Source organism: Belonocnema kinseyi, chromosome 8 (assembly GCF_010883055.1).
Source record: "Belonocnema kinseyi isolate 2016_QV_RU_SX_M_011 chromosome 8, B_treatae_v1, whole genome shotgun sequence".
Taxonomy (NCBI): Eukaryota; Metazoa; Arthropoda; class Insecta; order Hymenoptera; family Cynipidae; genus Belonocnema; species Belonocnema kinseyi.
Window position 1 is genome coordinate 56,319,701 of NC_046664.1, and position 16,817 is coordinate 56,336,517.

Below are 16,817 nucleotides of genomic sequence, written 5' to 3' on the forward strand. Positions count from 1 at the left end.
TCAAAAGATTATGAGGTCTTCTTTGGAATTAAAATAAGTGGTATTATTAGCGGAACTAGTTTTTTTTTACTTTTGCAATGTTTTGGAATTTGGATTAAACTTATTTTATTTCTTTGCATTTCTTACGAACCACAAATTTGTATTTAAACTTTCGATTATTTGTGACATCTTAAACTCATTATTTCAAAATGATAATGATATTCAAAGATATGAAAATCCTTGACTCGAGGTTACGTTTGGCTCTTTAAAAACAAAACTGACTGCTACAAATCTTTCTCCGCGTACTCAATTATTCATGATATATCTCATACGCATCATAAAATAAACATGTTTACAGATTCATAAAGATGTCTATGGTATTCAGATAAGAAAAAATTTAAAGTAAAAAAATAGTGTATTTACACGAATAATAATTTTGTCGAACGTATGTTGCTAACGAGTTAGACCAAGGAGCTTATCAATCAATTTAAAACTAATATTATTTATTTCAGGTTATCATTTGATCTTAAACCAAAAAAGGAATGCGATTTTGTTATTGATGGTTTCGATCATTTGATCTTAAACCAAAAAAGGAATGCGATTTTGTTATTGATGGTTTCGATTTTTTTAAATATTTGAATGTTTATCCTTGATGTCTCCATTTCAAATTGCACGATGTTTATCTGCAGGAGAGTGAAATTCGTTAAGATTCGAAGCTCTGAAATAAAAATCCTTGAATTTTTAATAGCTTGTAACTTTAAAGAAACCAAAATTTTAATTGAGTCTTCTTTCTAAGTTTACTCATTTTATAAATAAGTGGTAAAACATTTAGTTTTAAATTTATATGTTTCGGATTCTATAGAGTTGGGACTCAATTTGTGTAAGTTTAGATTTCAATATCTAAAACAACCAAATTTTGAGATTTGCAAAATTTATTTAAAATTCAATGGCCTTGAAAATGTTTTCTCAAGTTAGGAGAAAATGGTGAACTTATCAAAAAAATTTTCTCTAAAATTTGTCTCATGCCGCACTGCTTCAGAAGCTTAGTAAAGAAGTTGAAAATATCTGTAAAATGTTTACTGAATTTCTGACCCCATTCGGGAACTGCTTTCAAACTCATATATTTTTTCCATAATATTAAATTTAATTACCCGTTTCTTTAATCTAACATCATTCTTCAAACCTAAAATAATTTCAAAACGAAGAAAAGAATTTTATATTTAAAAAATGTCCATACAAAAAAACATACATTTCTATTAACCTACGAAATTACTTTGAAGTAGAAGAAATTTCGTTGAGTCAAAGAAACTTTTTTATTGACTGAGTACCCATAGGTATTTTTATTTGCATCAAAGACATTTTCTTCAAATTAATAAAATTTCTAAAAGTGTCATCTGGAAATAGTTTCTATTTGGTAAGCTTCCAATTATTTAAAAATTATATGTTATCTTCTACCCAAAATTAACAAATTATAAAAGTTTTAATTTTTAGTATAACCTTGAATAGATTGAACTCAAAATCAGTAAAATTCTTATTTCACATGTATAATTTTAGATTTGAATACTTGAAATAATTTTAGTTTTTAAATTGCGGTCGCAGTAGAAAATCTCGCGTTTATCCTGAAATTTTTATAATTTATGACTATTTTTGTGATATAAACATATACGTATTAATGTTATTATAAGTTTATTTATGTTTTATCGTTTAAAATTTATCAAGATTTCTAAAATTTTATTTATTCTACAATCAAGAAAATACGATTGTCTCGAAAATTTATGAATTTACAAATCAAACTGACTACCTTTAGGTTGAACTGTTTGATAACACATATGCAATATTTGTTATAAATATTAATAATTATTATATTATATTATACTAACTTCTGAAGTAAAGGATACCCACGAATGTGAGACAAAGCATGCCAGTTATAACCTTCATTTTTTCAAAATAGTCAATCTAATACAAAACAGTAAACTGAATTTTTTATAACTTTGTCTAAAGAGTGCTATATATATCACATTTTATTGCTGCTATCTCAAAAGAAGTTGAACTCATTATTCAAATAAATTAAGTGGAGAGGGAAAGATTATTTATCTCATATCTAAAATTTTTTCATATTTGCGCCAAAAAAATGTTGACACTTACTGAATCCATTATTATGCAATTAGACACAATGCTGCAAACGTCCAGAAAAATATTAAATTATTGTTTAAGATTTTCTGAAGTAATGAATTTCATATGTAATATATACAAAATATTCATTATATAAAATTATTATATAATTAACTTTCAGTATTAAAAATGAGAAATTTGTTAATATATTTATAAATGAACTATTAGAAGAGGGCTATTCTGATGATTGCTTTCTTTCACTTCCTTTACTTCTTTTCATACAATTTTATATTTACACTATATGAAGAGTGTTTCTATAAGATATTCATTAACATATATAATTATTTTCTCGACATAGTACTGGTATTTGGGTATTTACTTTACATAATATTTAAATCTGACGTATCGTTTTTACTAGAACGGTATTTATTTAATAAACAAATATGTATCAATAGAATTTAACAAAAATCGGTACATTCCTGCATCATTTTTTTTCATATTAAATTGATAATTTATATCCAGAATGTCCCTTTATTAAATAAATAAACTACAAACAGTTGAAACCGATCCCGCGAGGAAAAATGCCCGGGCAGTCTGATTACAGATCTGACCCAGGTCTGCATTTATCTAGACTGTCTAGTCTGGAAGAACTGATGTGGCTCAGGTCTGATGCTAGTCTGGCTTAGGTTTGACTTTATCTAGGCCGTATAGTCTGGAAGGTCTTTTCTGGCCCAGGTTTGGCACTGTTCAGCTAGCCATGAATGAAAAAAATCAAAAGTTCCATTAGCATTATACATTTATTTTGACGTATTTTGAAAAAGGTACAGGGTGTCTAAATGCTCGGCCCTCGGCGTGCAGACATCTTGCAAGTTGACCTCACAACTTGAAGTATTCTGACAGTGCTTTGCTCTGAACTCTTGGAAACAGTGATAATTTTTCACGATCAAGTGTCATAAACTGTCAAGAGTTTCTTATTATTTTCCTAATAATATATTAATCCAGCCAAAAGTCAGCTGTAAAAGCGAAGGCTGAAAATGTACCAAATCTTTATTAAGTTATTAAATAAATTGAAAGTATAAACTTACTTTTTATCTATTATAAAAGAATTAGTATAAGAAACGATAATTAAATTTATTGATTTTACCGATGGCAGTATATGTTTGACGCATACTTTGAATTTTAACCGATTATATTAAACATGTATATTATATATTTTTCCAAAAAATCATGTTTTGCTTTTTAAGCGTATCCTCAAAGCGTATCCTCCAAACATGGACGATATGATTCTCAACGATCAAACATTAATCGATCAGCCATTAAATTGTGGCTAACGAGCCAATAACTCTTAGGTGACCAGCCTATAACTAGCGGCTGACCAGCTTATAACTATCGGATGACCAGCCCCTGACTAGCGGCTGGCCAGACGGTATGGCCTGGGGCTAGCCAGAAAAACGTTACACTCTTGACCAGGCCAGGTCAGACGATCTGGTCAGCGCCAGGGCTGGAAACCTGGTGGTCTGGTCTGGGCCAGGCCAGTGCCAGAACATTTTTCCACACGGGAGCCTGCGGGTCAAATTGAAAACCGTTGTATCGAACAGCCTCTGACAACGTTTCTTTATCTCCGCCCCTTTTGATTCCATTTTTGAATGCATTTTCAAGAAAAATCTGAAAAAAATGATAAATATTATATTTTTTATACTTACTAATAAGTAATAATTCTCTTTTCATAGAGTATTAAAGTGATCCCGTGCAGAAATTCCAATTTGGATCTGATCGGGGCCAGATCGGGCAGAGTTTGGTCCAAATCAGGCTATCTAGATGGGGCCAGACTCGAAATGAAGCGCAAGGCCCGGTCGGGGCCCAAGCGCTGCGCCCAGAGATACCCATGCCTGGCCCCGATCGGGCCCATATTAATTTATTTTTCTTATTCTTAATTAAAAGGGATTCTTAAATGAAATAATATTAAAATCGAATATATCATCTCCTTTACTGAAATTTGAGAATATAAATATCAGCTTATCTAACAGATCGCGGTATGAAAAAATTGGAGTATGTCAGACACTTTTTTTTTTAATCAAACGGAAAAAGTCAAACGACGCAATATGACAGTCAGCATTTGTGTATGATAAACCATTTAAGTACTTTGCAATATATTTTTGGTTTTAATTTCTAAATTGAAGTTGCTTTCAATTTCTATATTGAACTTAATTGTGGAAAGTTATTTTGATATAAGTGGATTATAATATCGCACTGGCTCTTTAAGTTATTTTTACAAAAGAAAATATAAAATAACCTCATTTTGAGGTCAGGTTTCATCTTAACATTCTTAATAAATTTACTTATTATAGTGTTCAACACGTAATTCAGGAATATTTTGACGTATACTATACCTACGCACTCGTCTTGTGCTCACGTTTGTCATTTTTTCCTACTTATTTTGTCACTTTTACAAATAATAATTGAAATATTTTTGACGCTTAACACTTTACATTGAAACTTGGGTGATTTGGAGTCAACCCACTGTAGTCCCCGAAATTAATGGAGCGCCATCTACTCGCAAGCTTGGCTGATATGCCGGGGTCTAGAGGGGGCCAAATTTAATAACCACAAAATTGGGTGCCCGATCTGGCCCAAATAAAAAATAAGACAAACCTTTGGCAATTTATGCACGGGATATGTTTAAATTGAGCGGGTTCGGAACTACTTCAGCTTAAAAAATAGTAAAATAGTAACCATACTTCTTTAAGAAAAGTAACACAGAAGTAAGAATAATGTGGCAAAAAAGTATATAAAAAGAAAGATTTTTCATGAAAAAAAGACAAAGTATCAAAGTATAATAACCTAACAAAATTGTAATTTAATATAAAATGCATTAGATCATTAAAAAAAAATTAAACCAACCAACATTAAACCATAAATGATGTATTTTTAAACAAAATAAAAAATGTTTGAGCAAAAATGTACACTGCTTTTGATTTCCGAAGCATGTATTTTGGATGAAGGAATTGTATCTATATTCATTTTAAACTAGCCTGTTCTCTTTTTTCAACCAAAAGGGTTATTTAATTAGAAGAAATGTTAAGGTCAAGTAAAAAATTATATTTCTTTAATTTAAATACATTTTTTATTTGAAGCATTAAAATATTTCTTCAATTTAAAGAAATTTTCCTTTTAAATTAACGAAATCTTTATTTAAATTGAATTTAAAAAATTGACGACAATTTTCTTTCAATCAAACAACTGTTTTTTGACCTTATATCAATACTAGAATTTCTTTGAACTGAAGAAAGTTTCTTTGATTCAACAAAACTTTTTTCTGGGTGTATATATGGTTTGTCGTCGAACATTTTTCGGACATTATAATATCCTATACGTGGGATATCTCGAAGATCCCTTAATTCATCTGCTATTCCACGTAGGTTATTTTGATGTCCCACGTGGAAAGATTCTCCGAAAAGTGCTCCACGGAAATTCTACGGAAATTTCAGCTGGAAACTTTATGGAAATTCCCCAGGTCGACTCCGGTAGGTCCCGACCGTCGTCCCAACATATTTAGTTTGCACCAGGTATAAAAAATACATATTCCTCGAGAGAGTGGAATAATAAATGTACCTTTGAGAAGACCAACCAAATTTTTTCATGATTCGTTAGTATACAATTACCTCTACGTGCACCAGGTGTAAAAAATACATTTCCCTCGAGAAAGTTGAGTTTTAAATGAACCTTGGAGCAAACAACCAATTTTTGTCGTGACTTGTCATTAGACAATAACCTCCAAGTGCATCAGATGTAAAAAATACATCTCCCTCGGAGAAGTTGATTTCTAAATGAACCTTGGAGGCAACCAACCAGATTTTTTCACGATATGTCACTTTACAATAACCTCCATGTGCACTAGGTGTAAAAAATATATCTGTCTTGAGGAAGTTGAATTCTAAGTGAACCTTGGAGGCAAACAACCAAATTTTTTCATGATACTTCACTTTACAATAACCTCCAAGTGCATCAGATGTAAAAAATACATCTCCCTCGGGGAAGTTTAGTTCTAAATGTAACAATATTTTCATGACTCGTCATTATACAATGACAATTTGTTCGTTGCCTCCAAGGTTCAATTAGAATTCAAATTTCTCGAGTGAGATGTATTTTATACAGATGGTGTACTTATAGGTTATTGCCAAATGACGAGTCATGCCAAAAATTGGTTGTTTGCCTCCAAGGTTCATTTGAAACTCAACTTTCTCAAGGGAGATGTATTTTTTACAGCTGGTGCACTTGAAGGTTATTGTCTAATGACGAGTCATGATAAAAGTTGGTTGATTGTTTCCAAAGTGCATTAAGAACTCAGCTTCCTCGTGGGAGATGTATTTTGAATACCTGATGCACTTGGAGGTTATTGCCAAATGACAAGTCATGAAAAAAACTAGTTGGTTGCCTCCAAGGTTCATTTGAAACTCAACTTTCTCGAGGGAGATGTATTTTTTACACCTGGTGCACTTGAAGTTTATTGTCTAATGACGAGTCATGATAGAAGTTGGCTGATTGCCTGCAAAGTGTATTAAGAACTCAGCTGCCTCTTGGGAGATGTATTTGGAACACCTGATGCACTTGGAGGTTATTGCCAAATGACAAGTCATGACAAAAATTGGTTGTTTGCCTCCAAGGTTCATTTGAAACTCAACTTTCTCGAGGGAGATGTATTTTTTACACCTGATGCACTTGGAGGTGATTGTCTAATGACGAGTCATAAAAAAACTAGTTGGTTGCCTTTAAGGTTCATTTAGAACTCAACTTCCTCGAGGAAGAAATATTTTTAGTACTCGGTGCAAACTAAATTTTTTGGGACGACGGTTGTGACCTACCAAAGTCGACCTGGGGTAGCGTTACTGATAGGAAAATTTTATAGGAACTTCTAGAGTCTATTACACTTTACAGGCTGTGAATTGCAGACGTAAAGTTAGTAGAATTTCCGTGGAGCACTTTCCGGGGAATCTTTCCACGTGGGGTCTGAAAAGCATCGCAAGAATATCGGGATTTTCATAGTATTATATATTTCATGGTATCTGCATTTTAAAATGATCATTTCAGACGTATAAATATGAGATTATGTTCGGATGAAAAGAATTTTTGCGAATTATATTCTCATACTGAAAATGGTAAAAACACAAGCTCATTAGAATACCTACCCTTTCAATTGGTATTAAATCTATAATCCAAGTACTAATGATAATTAATCTCTCTTTAGCCGTAACTGCCAGTACTGTATATTGAAAAAATACTCACGTTATTCTCGGACGAGAGAAATACGAGGATATCTCGAGGATTGTCAGATTTCTCGAGGATTTTCTCGTTTTCCTCGTCTGAAAATAACCCGAGGATTTCCTTAAGGATTTTTTCAAAAGGCCACTTACCGTTTTGTTCATAACAATCAGAGGTAAAGATAATGTGTTGAAATTCCCGCTTGTTCAGCCTTGGTCGCTACGAGTTTAGTCAAGTTCGTCTACTCCAGATACATTTTGTGTCACGCGACCAATACTTCTAGCATGCATTATTCAAAATGTGGAAAGAAAATTGACCCTAAAATTAAACAAAAATGACTACAATTCTTTTTTATGGTTATACTGAACTGAAGTTCGCATTATATTACTTCTTCTGTTTCTCCACATACATATACATTTATTATAAATATGAAAATAATGTAAATGTTGATCTTGTATCGTGGAAATTTATACAAGTTCTTTTTTCAGTCACATGCACTTATTTTCAGTTATACGTCAATTAATTTCACTTTCCGCGCCCAGATACCTTAAATTATAGTCAGAAGTAAATTATTTTAATTCAATTTACCAAAAACTTAAATTTCAGTTATTTCGAAGTCTGCAGCTAAAAAGTCAATGACTTAGAATTGTATTTCAGCTTTATTTGGAAAGTGATTATGATTATAATGTACAGTTTGACTTTTGAGACCAACTGAAATATAATCATGTCCAATTTCCTTTGCTATATAAACATGGTAGTGGTCAACAGGAGACTGATGTTTTGACAAGAAGGACATATTATCATAGATTATTGGAAGTAGATGTAGTTGACCTTAAAAATAGAGAAATCCGACATTTCCATCTCGAAATTTAGCAGCGGAGGTTCGGTAGACAACATTCTAACTACACCTAATTTTTCAGAAAAAAATTTTCATATTTATTGGGAATTTGCAGTTTTAAAATAGAGTAGTTTGGAAATAGAGTTTGAACATCGAGAAACCACTTTTCGAGAAAAACGTATCTAAATATTCAAAGTTTATTTTTGAAACCAACACAGACTTTAAAAAAAAGTGGTTTAACAAAATTGCACAAGAAGGCTTTAAAATAATTATTTTCTTTTAAAAGCTGTTAAAAAAAAGTATTCTAGAAAATCAATGTGTGAAAAATAATTGCACAAAAAGAGTTAAAATAAGAGAAATATGATTTAAAATAACATTTTGAAAGGACTCATTGAAGACAGATATATGACAATTGAAGAAAGGGCAAAAAAGAAGGAGACATCCAAACCACCTTTGTTTACTTCTTTTATTACTTATCCGTCTTTTTTATACTACCAGGATCCAAAATATTTCGAGACAGAATTGAATTTGAAGTTAATTACATATTAGGGCGTTATTAACACCATTTACTATATTTCTAAAAATTGAAAGGTATCTAAAAAAAAATTTAACTTCAATTAACATCTCAATAAAACCTCATTAAAAGTTTATTTGACTGTCAATCGGTTTGAAACATCCGAAGAAATCAAAATCAAGAAAGCCTCAATTTCAATCTAAGATAAAAGTTTATATTTTTGTTGTTAAATCGAAAAAAGATATAATTTCTTCTTTCTAAAAATATTCTTTATCACATTTAAGAAAACAAGAAAATGTTTTCCCCTCAATATATTCACTGATTTTAAAACACGACTTTTCGGTTCGAGGATAGAACTTATGCTGAGAGAGAGATAAGTGTCTATTCCCTAAATTCGAAAAAAAGCAAAGATCCATAGAAAAGAGAGCGTAAGAGTGTGTGTTAAGGTAACACCCAAAAGACTGTATTCAAAATATTTTAAAAAATTTATAAGATTAATTTTCGACAATTTAAAATTGGCAAGTGCAATAAGCGCACGTGTTATAATTTTTCTTGGAACATTAAATATACCCATTTTCGTTTATATGCATGACATGTGTATGATGGCAATAGATTTATCATCGATTTTTCATCTTAAGAATATGAGAACATTTTGGCACATCTTCAGAATTTACCCATTAAAGCTATTATTTTTAACTGAATGAAACGTTTATTTTGCATTTTTGTTTCCATGCAACCAAAAATAATTCCGAAACGAAAAAATGAGAAATAAGAGAAAATTGTTATTGAGAAAAATAATTTTTTTTCTCTTTTTTTTAAATCTCTTTTTTTTTAAATCTGTTTTCTGAATATTACTTGGAAATAGTGTCTAGTTGTAATACAATATTTAACAGAAAGAAAATTAAATAAAAATATTTCTTTAACTATTAAATTGAACATTATTATATTTAACTCAGTGGACAAATTTTGAAAGTTTTAATTTTGAGTTTAGCTTTGAATTGATAATCTTCCTTTGAATAAAGTTCGAAGTGACAGTGCTTTGCTCCGAACTCTTGGAAACAGTGATAATTTTTCTCGATCAAGTGTCATAAACTGTCAAAAGTTGAATCTTGAATTATAAAAATGTTTATATTCGAAAATTAGAATCACTAATTGGGATGATCACACAAATATTAATTATTAATAATTAATTTAATAAGTAAATATAATTATATGATATCATATTTAATATAATTTAGTTAATTATATTCATATAATTATATTATATAATTATTGATTAATAAATTAATGATTCATTAATTCAGGATTCCAATTTAGTATTCGCCTTTCTTAACTGCTTATGTAAAACTGGCCTTATCTCTGATGTATTCGTTAGCCTATGTCTATCCTTCTCTAACTACAGCAGTTTGTTTCAGTTTTTGAAAATGTAGTTATAATTACAATATTGAAGCCTCTTAAAAAATTTGTTTTTTGAGGTTTTCATTTTAATGTTTGTTTAAATTATTTCTAACGTTTATTCTCTTTTATTACGTAAAATTTATTCGAAATAAAATAATTACCAATTTTTGGTTCACTCAAAAATGATTGTTATTAAGGAATAGCGATAAATTAAAACTTTTTTAAATACCTTAATACTGTAAATAACAAATTTGTAAAACTCTATTAACTATAATTTCTGAAATCTTATATAAGCTTATAACTTTTAATTACATTTAACTTAGGTTATATTTACATTTGAAGAAGACCTGCATTGAAAGGTCATATTGTACGCTGGTTAAATTCACAAATAAATAATTGATTTCTTGACATCTGAATCCATTTCTTTCTATTGGACCAAATGGCTACAGTAATTAATTGTATTTAAAGAATAACTTCGTTATTTATACGACGGTCGAAGGAAATTCACACTTTGCTGATACTCCAATCCACTGAATATATATATAATTTTACATTCACAGTATATGTGAAGAATACCTTAATAAAATATTTAATATTACATATACAGTTATCTTCTGTATAGAGAATTGGTTTTTGGTTTGTTTCTATAAAGAATATTTAAATCCGAGTGTTTTGTTATTGCTGGATAAGATACATATTTTCTTATTAATTGTATTAAGTTCGCTCAATAAAATTGATAAGAAAATCTGTATCAATATAAAGAAACAAAAGTCTGTACATTGTGAGATCATTTTGTTGAATATCAAACGAATACATTGAAATTTATTGCGTATTCTTGATAAATAAACTTCAAACTATTAAAGCCTATTCAATTTAAAGGCATCATAGACTAAACAATATATCTTTGACTTGATCTTAAGAGGAATGTCATACTTTTGAACAAAAGCAAGTTTCATAAGAAAAATACTTCGTTATTTTTAAATAATGCGTTTATTTATACGATTAAATATAAATCACTTACAGAATATTGATCTATCTTACAATTGCCCAGTATGCTCTTGTGGTTCCCTTTATTGCTACATAAATGTGGCCGTAGCCTCCATAATACTTGAATGTGTTTGGTACATTATGATTATTAACATCGTAAATTTTAAAGTCTGTAGCTAAATAGTCCATGACTTCCAAATGTATCTCAGCTTTAGTTCAAAAATAATTATGACCATCAGGCACAGTTCCGTTTCCAAAACCAGCTAAAGTATAATGATGGCCAGTTCATTTTGTTATATAAACATGATAGTGCTCAACAGTAGGCTGGTGTTTTTTCAAAAAGAGTACATTATCATAGATTATTGGAAGAAGATGGAGATGCCCTTTAAAAATAGGGATATCTGACTTTTATATCTCAACATTTAGCATAGAAGGTACGCTAGGTATCATTCCAGCTCCACCTCATTTTGTAAAAATATATTGATATTTATTATAATTTTCAACGCTAATGGATCATCCTCAAAATTCAATCCAGCTGAGATTTAAGAGTTTGAACTTCGAGAAATCGCTTTTCGAGAAAAAAGCATCTGAAGTTGGCAAGGAGAATAATTTTTTCTGAAATTATAGGTCCTATCTAGTCCTACACTCAAACCCAAAACAATAATTTTGACCATTAGATAAAAATGACAACATACCTCTTTTGATGCGGCCGCGACGAAACAGAATAAAAATATTAAAGGCAGAAATGATATATTAATTAAAACAACATTATCTCTGCCAAGACAAAAATTCATTTTCACTTCACTTTAGAATGATCAAAGTTAGCTAGTTTTCATAGATTTAAATTGAAAATTTTTTTGGTTATCAGAAGAAACATTGATTTGTTCAAAAGAATCTTTCAATAGCTTTGAAAGTCATTATATTTAATCATGATAATGATTTGTATAAAATCATTATTTTTCTAAAAAAATCTGAAAGCCCACTGTTGTATGTCTTAATTCGACATTAGGTTTTTGTTTGAGCACATTTGAGCATAATTTCGAAACTCATATATTTAATATATTATCTTGAGTGAAATCGTTTGTAAATTATGGTAACTGGTATATGTAAAATGGCGTATATATAATCCGGTTTTAATGTTATCAAGTGCATTGCCTATTTTAAATTGCACAATGTACTTCAAACTCACAAATATTATATTTTTAGAACTAGGAACAATTTATAATCCAAATTTTCTTGGCCTATATTCTTAAGAGTGAATATTTTTAAGATTGAAGGCGTTTATATAAAAATTCTACAATTTTACATGAATCTTAGCTTTAAAGAAAACAAAATTTTTATTTACATTCTTAGCGGTTTTCACATTTCATAAACAAATTCTAGAACTTGACTGCCTTCTGCGAACACTCTTGATTTATTCTGCAAGTAAATTGAGTGGAAGGAGAAAGATTGTTATATATTTGAATTTGCATTAGTCACGTTAAAAATAACAATATTATTTAAGAAGTTAAAAATATTTGTGCTATGCTCACCGTTCCTTAGTAAGCGTAGGCGCTTAAAAATAGTCTCTTAATTCAGGCACAGGAATTGAAAACCGCATGATAATTTTTTTGAGGGGATTTCCATGCTAAAAAAACGATTTTTTAAGTTCACAAAAAGCAAAAAGGAAAATGTAACTTTTTGTTATGATCATGCAGTTTTATAAAAATTTGTTATGGGAAACAATTAATTAATGGGGAACAATTTTGTTTATGGTTTCAAAAGAACATTATAAATGTAAAAATGAGAATTGACCTTTAAAATATGGAAGTTTGCTGCGGAACATTGCAGAAAAAAAAATGAATTCAGAATATATTGGGGAAAACTATTTAAGCAATTATTTATAATAAATACTAAATAAGAAAGCAACACCTCAATTGAATATTTTATGATCTTCAAAAATTGCAGGATGCTTTGAGATGTTTTATATAAATGGATATTAATACTACTATTGCGCTCATTCTTTAAAATTTTTCAACTTCTTCACTCTTCCGGAAGATTTTTTAATGCTCTAGAATGTTAATGAGTTTGCGGAGTATGTTAAAATGTTTGAGAATTATCGAGATTTTGTTGAAAAATTTAGCAATGCACTGACATTTTTTATGCCTTTTTGGACTATTTTAGAAAAACTACAGAGAGAAAAAAAATTTTCCAGATTTTTCTAAACCTGTTTTTGCAATAACTTCCCACATCTGCTTCGTAAAATTAACTTAGGTATTTCTAACAGTATTCAATTTTTTTCAAACATCTTAAAGGTAATTAATTTTTCTTCTATTTTTTTACTGTGAATAACTGAAATTTAAACGTTGAGCACAAGAAAAAACCAAAGGAGTGCGAAAAAATATACAGAGAAAAAAAGTTGAAACTTATCTCATTCCTTATGGTCAAACTGAGGTAACAAATTTAAAATAAGTGCTGGATAGCCAAATTTTCATAGCCATATTTGTGTATAAAATTTATTTAAAAAGACGAATTCTCAAAAAACAATCAAGTCCTCAACCATAACAGATTAATTTTTAATAAAACAAAAATCTTTAAAAAAATGTATTTATTTCAGACGTTTCGAATTTCTTAAAAAGATTTAAATTTTCTTTAAATATCTTCAGAAATCTATTCAGACTTGATTCAGAATTAGGAATTTAAGTTTTTTAATTGCGTGATAGGGCAGAATAATTGAAATAACATAAATTTTTTCATAGATTTTTAGTGGTCATCCTAAATTTTTCATATTTTAGAATTTGCCTAACAAGATAAAGTTATCTTCAATTTGCTTTTTTTTTTTAACCTCGTATGACCATTTTCCACTAATATAGCGAACTCTAAGGACGGCGTTAGTTAAAATCAAAATTTTCTTAAGTTTTGGAAGCTTTTAAACAAAAATTTGAAATTTCGAAAAAAAAAATTTCAGAAATTTTTTGTTGTTATAAATTTAAGTCTAATAAAAAAAGTCTAATAATTTAATTTGCGAAGAAAAATTATGGAAAAAGCTCGAAATTTTTTTTCAGTTTAGCCATGTTTAGGACATATTCAAGCGAAAATAACGTGACCCTTTAATTTCTTAAAAAGTTTGACCGTTTGCAACAAGGAAACAGTTCGTTAGATCAACATGCAACGTCGCAGGGTTTTTGGGGGACATTAAACTGTAAAAGGCACACTCAATATTAGACATTTCATGAAGATTTGAAATTTTGCTTTAAATTTTCTGTGCGACCATTGGTTGCTAAGATATCGTCAACCAAAGACAAAAGGGCCCTTTTTTATTTAAAGTTCGATGTCTCAGTGATAAATGGTCGTAACGAAGTTTTAAAAAAAGCAATTCGAAGCTGAAGATACAGCACTGAGATACAGCATTCTGAAAAATCATTAACAATTAGGATAGTTTTTCTGACCCTTTAATTTTTTCCATTAGTATATATTGTCTTCGATCTAACTTTAACAGGAGTTAGCTTTCTACAAGGTCTTTCTTTTAACCCACGCTTTGCACACTTGTACAGGGACACGATTAATTGGAAACGAGGACGCGAACCCCTCTATCGTATAGGTATACTACAAAAGTCACACACATGGTAAAGTGCTCTCTTGCACTTGAAGCAAGTGTTTGTATGTGCACAAACTGTGAAACAAAGCGTACGAGTTTAGCTGCATTACCCAACGCGAACAAAAAGTATTCTCGAGATTGTGATAACCATGGAAGTGGACTCGTTAGGTTATACGAAGTCAAGTGGAACCTTTATTTTAGTTTAGGTTAACAGATTTTTTTGCGGAGTTACTAGATTGGCCTTTCCTTTTCGAAATTTTTGTTTTTAGGTTATTATTAACCCGAGTCTTAAAAATACCATGGTGTTTCCCAGTGATTCAACATTATGAGAAGACAACTTCTATTTGAATTCTATTTGGATGAATGAACAAAATTTTGGTTGAATCAGCTCTAGAATATGGTTATTATATGGAGAACAAAATATTTGCTTGATCCAAAAAGATTTTTGTTTATTAAAATTTGGTTGATAATGCCATATCTTTTGGTTGGTACTTGGGAAACATTTTCGTTTGTCGAAATAAAACTTTTGTTAAATCCAAGTTAATATTTTGCTCGATCCAAGAGAATAATTGAGTTAATTTACATAATTGTTTTCGCTGGCTTAGGGATATATTATAAACGACACGGCATTAATGACCCTACATAATGTACATTATAATTTGTTGATTTTTAAAATATTTTATTGATCTAACAACATTTTATGTTCGAATCTACCAAGTAATAAAATATGCATTGAAAATGGTTTACCGCAGAATTTTCTAGACTTGTGGCATTTAATGGTTAAATAAATTTGTAAATAGTTCGTCAACTGAACGAAAAATTTGTTATTTAACCAAAATAATTTCTGATATGTTCTGTTATATTTTCGGTAATGTTGTGAATCAAGTAAAAGTTGGCATAATTTAAAACTGGGACTCAAATAGGGGATATTACCAGCCACTAGGTAGCGCTAACTGTTCCAGTCAAATTTTTGCTAAAATTCAAATTAGACATATGAACAATTTCGTTATTTTCACAATTTATTCAAAGATGTTTAGAGTTTATAGCACTTATTTCTGTTTTTTTTTTATAACTTTCTTTATTCTTTACACCGAATTGTAGGATATTCAACTAATAAAGTTAAATTTCCAAACGAAAATAAAATAGTACAATTCTTACCAAAAGGGATGCATTTTCAAACAGGAAGAATAATCTTCTACTTGAAAGACAAATATTGAATAAAATGCATGAATTTTTAACCAAATAGTCTCAGTTTTAACAAAAAAATGTGAATTTTCAACTACTAAAAAAATGGGTTTTGAATGAAAAATGGAACAGTTAAATTTTCAGATAAAAATGGAATTTTTAACCAAATATTTCAGTTCAGAAAATGAATTTGTAACTAAAAAGATCAATTTTCCACCAAAAATGGAATAGTTCAATTTTCAGTTTAACCAATTATTTCTCAACAAGAAAACACGAATTTTCGACTAAAGACGGAATGAAGCTGAATTATCATCTAAAAAATATGAATTTCTGAAAAAAAACTAATTAGTTTCATTTTCAGTTTAAAAAAATAATTTTGAAAAAGGAGGAATTTTAATAAAATACGTAGTTCATTTTGCAATTAAGACAAACAAATATTTAATCCAAAACAAGAATTTGCAACTAAAAAAATACATTTATTAATAGCATTCAATTTTCAAACAAAGAAAGAAAACGAAATACATCAATTTTTAACCAAATAGGTAAACTCTAAACTAAAAAAGTCAAATTTGTACGCCCAAAGTGAAATACTTGAACTTTTTTAGCCAAAGAGATGTATTGTTCACACACAAATGAACTTTTATTAAAATAGTTTATTTTTCAAACAAATTTTAGTTTTTTCAACCAAAAAGATGAATTCTCAACATAAAATGTAAAAGTTCCTATTTCAACAACAAAATATTTTTAATTAAGCCGCGTTTAATTCAACTGACTGGGAAAAAAGGTCAAAAAATGTTTTAATTTTTTAAATAAATAGGATCAGTTTTGACAAAAAGTGGAATAGTTCTTTTGAAAAAAAAATTATCAACAAGATAATTAAATTGTTGTATACATTTACTGTTAAGATTTTTTTCCTCTTGATTTTTGTGCTCTTTCATAATTCTCCAATGTCATATCAATTGTTTTTG